This window comes from Lucilia cuprina, chromosome 3 (genome assembly GCF_022045245.1).
Source record: "Lucilia cuprina isolate Lc7/37 chromosome 3, ASM2204524v1, whole genome shotgun sequence".
In the NCBI taxonomy this organism is placed as follows: domain Eukaryota; kingdom Metazoa; phylum Arthropoda; class Insecta; order Diptera; family Calliphoridae; genus Lucilia; species Lucilia cuprina.
In genome coordinates this window covers 20,346,853-20,350,287 of record NC_060951.1, presented here as the reverse complement: position 1 = coordinate 20,350,287, position 3,435 = coordinate 20,346,853, and the positions used below count along the sequence as shown (strand labels likewise).

The following is a 3,435-nucleotide window of genomic DNA, read 5'->3' as shown; positions in this document are numbered from 1 at the left end:
AATAAAACCATATAAGGTATCCTTCAGAAAATGAGGATCGACCTATAATTGATCCTATTATTAAAAGCTTACACACAGAAAAAAGATCGGTTAGAAATTGGTCACGTTACAATTATTTATTAACTATAAAAGAATATTAATTGTATAAAATTAGTGTAGATATTAAAAAACAATACATTCAACATATTTTGTATAATTACAACTGAAGAAACAAAACTGTAATCGAACTAAGGTTTGTCTAACTATTAATTTAGTCTATCTAACTAATTTGAGCTTTCTAAACGGTATAAATTGTGCCATTTAGAAAGATTGAATTAAATATACAATTATTTGTTTCAACTGTAGATATCAGTACTTGTAATCAAAATTTTGTTTATATTACTTTTTTATTGCCAAAAATTTCTTTTCAGTTTTAGTATCCAAATAATTCAAAAAAATTATAGAAAGTTCGGTTATATTATTATAAAAAATAATTCGGTATTTCTAATCAGAAAATTCAATATTTATTACAATTAAATTTACAAAGTATTAAGTTTACTTGACATTTAATAAATATTTAGTACTAAAATTTAAAGAAAATTAAAAAGAACAAACATTTATACACTCTAAAAAATATATGTAAATTTACTGTTTAGAAGTATGTAAGTTTTTAAGGAAAATTACAGAAAATGTGTAAAATTAAGCAAAATATGTTTATGGAAACTAATTACACACTTTTGCCAGTAAAAATAAATACAAATTGTTGTATTTTATATTTTTGTCAACATGTTTATAATATAATAAACTTTTTAAATTTAAAATTACATGATTTGTGCTTAAAAATATTTTTTAAACAAAAAATGTTTAAATGTACATATTTTTAAAGGAATAAAAAATTTGTCAAAATTTTATTTTTTGAAATATAAAACGCTGCCGAAAAGACACATTACTTTTTGATTCTGTTATTGAGAAATAAATTAAATTAATGTTCGAATAGAAGTGACCGCAGAATAAGTTTTTCGAAAATGAACGTAAGATATATACAAAAGCAATATATTGTATTTGAGCTCATACATATGCAGATGTCATAATGAAATGCTAAATAATTTGGGTCTATAAAGGTCCCTCTAAAAATTTGCAAAAAATGTTTTCGAATGAGTGTTGTCATTGAAATAATAGGTGTCCAATAAAAATACATATTACGTTCCTTTTTAAATCAAGATGCTATTGTCCAACAACAAATAGGGAATAATTTGCACAAATTTATCGTAAGTATAAATTTGCTTTCGTAAGTATAAATTTGTATTTAAATATATGTACAATTTCGTGTCAAGAGACCCAACTTTTAAAATCGATCTTTTCCGATTGAAGAAATAGCTATCTAAAGTCCTATGGACAATTATTGCTAGGGCCAATAAGTGAAATTTACACTCAATTGAAAAAAACCCTGTATGACCAAAATTTCCAACTCTGAAGCATTCTAATCCAATAGTACTAATCTTGGTGTATATTTCATCTAAATGGAGTTTATAAATTGGGTCGCTTGACACGAAATTGCATATATATTAAAAATAAATAATAAATTATAACCACCTACATAATAGTCCAAAGAAAAGAGAAGACCCGAAATACAAGAAAAAATAGTTGTTGAAGACAATGTGGAACTAATAGAACTGAAATTTTCGTACATTTATGCATTATATTCGCAATTCTTTAAACTAATAAATAAATACAAAACTATTAAAAATAAAAGTAAAGGTGCTAAATTTTTTATGTGTTTATATATACATATTTACCATGTAGTATTAAACAATATAGTTTTAAATTTACATATAAAAATTGTTTTTTTAGGCCAAGTCTGGTGATAAGAAACCATAGAATAATGTTTTGGCTACCAGTAGTAAGAAAACAGGTATTACCTCTAAGCCTATTGATTTCAAAAAGAAGGCTACTGATGACAAGAAGCCCCAATCAATTTGGACCAAACTCTCCGCAAAGCATTAGTTGGACATCGCCAATAAGATTGGCATCATATAAATGGTCAATTTCAAGTATTCTTACTTTTTTCTTTAGACATGAACTTAAAAATAAAATATGTAAATACGTTTTTAAATACATTTGTTCAATTCACAATCGATGTTGTAGCATTGTATGCGTTGTATGTTAGCAGCTGCTACAATAGTCATAACAATGTTGTTGGTATTTTCCATGCAAAAGCTCTATACAACTCATACGACAAATTTTCATATGTTTTTTGAATGTTGTAAGAAATTTTAGTGTTGCCAATTGTTTTTGTTCAACATATAAACAAAAATTCAAACGATTTTAGCATAAAAACGATAAAGCGGTAACACTGAAATCAAAAACAAACAGCTGTTTACAAAAACAAAAAAACTATATTTTTATTAAAAACAGTTTATTAGTTTAAAATGTGGAATAAAGAAAATAAAAGAATTCAAAATCCAAAGAAATTAATTTGGTTTATTTCGCATGTTTAATTAATTTAATATTTTTTGACTTTTATATCTTTTGACATTGTTATGTGTATTTGTTTTGATTGTTTTTTTTTTTTCATTGAGAACATAAACTTATGACTTGCTGCAAAGATCTGTTCACAATCACTGTTACTACACTTTAGTAGGTACAATATACAACTTGATTGTGAATTGAACAATTAAGTTTTATGAATTAGTCATATCTGTATTTAAAATTATTTTAACCTTTTTATTTAGACGTGAACTTAAAAATAAAATATGAAAATACGTTTTTAAATGCATACATTAAGTTTTGTGAATTAGTAATATCTGTATTAACAAGTAATATTTCTATATTCGGCTGTGCCGAATCTTATATACCCTTCACCAAGTATGTTTTAAAAAACAGTTTTTATTTATTTTGTATCTCTGCAAACATGTCACACATAACATAGACACAAACAAATATAAACTGTAGCAGAAAGAAATATTAACCGTTGTAATGTAATACCACCAAACTGTATTACCACCCTCAAACAAATATGAGCTGTATTACCAACATATTACTGCTTTATCTCCTTGTTCTTGTTATACCCACTTACCTTCGTGAGAACAGAACAGCATCCAAACATACACAAAATACACAGCTGAATAAAACCAAATACATCTCCACACGCACATGTACATCTTTATCCAATTCACAGTGTTGTTGCTTTTTTAACAAAGCATGAAAAAAATGTGGCTTTTTTGATGAAATTTTCAGAGGTTGTCTCGGATTTTTGCTCATATCTCCGTTATTTATAGACCGATTTTGCTGATGTTAAATAGCGATCTTCTCGAAAGCATGTCTAACTGAATTATTGAAGATTCGGATCTCGCCGATATCAGGGGATCTCTAATAACTGATTTCAACAGACAGACAGACGGACATAGCTTAATCGACTCCGCTATCTATAAAGATCCACAATATATATACTTTATA

The 3,435-nt window shown here is 26.2% G+C and overlaps 1 long non-coding RNA gene across 1 annotated transcript; it reads left to right on the top strand.

Annotated features, from left to right (window-relative positions):
- The first annotated feature begins 874 nt into the window (after positions 1-874).
- Positions 875-2,078, top strand: LOC124419081. Its single transcript, XR_006940386.1, has 3 exons — positions 875-1,247; positions 1,584-1,737; positions 1,831-2,078. It is a non-coding gene; the product is annotated as an uncharacterized LOC124419081 (long non-coding RNA).
- Positions 2,079-3,435: the final 1,357 nt, after the last annotated feature.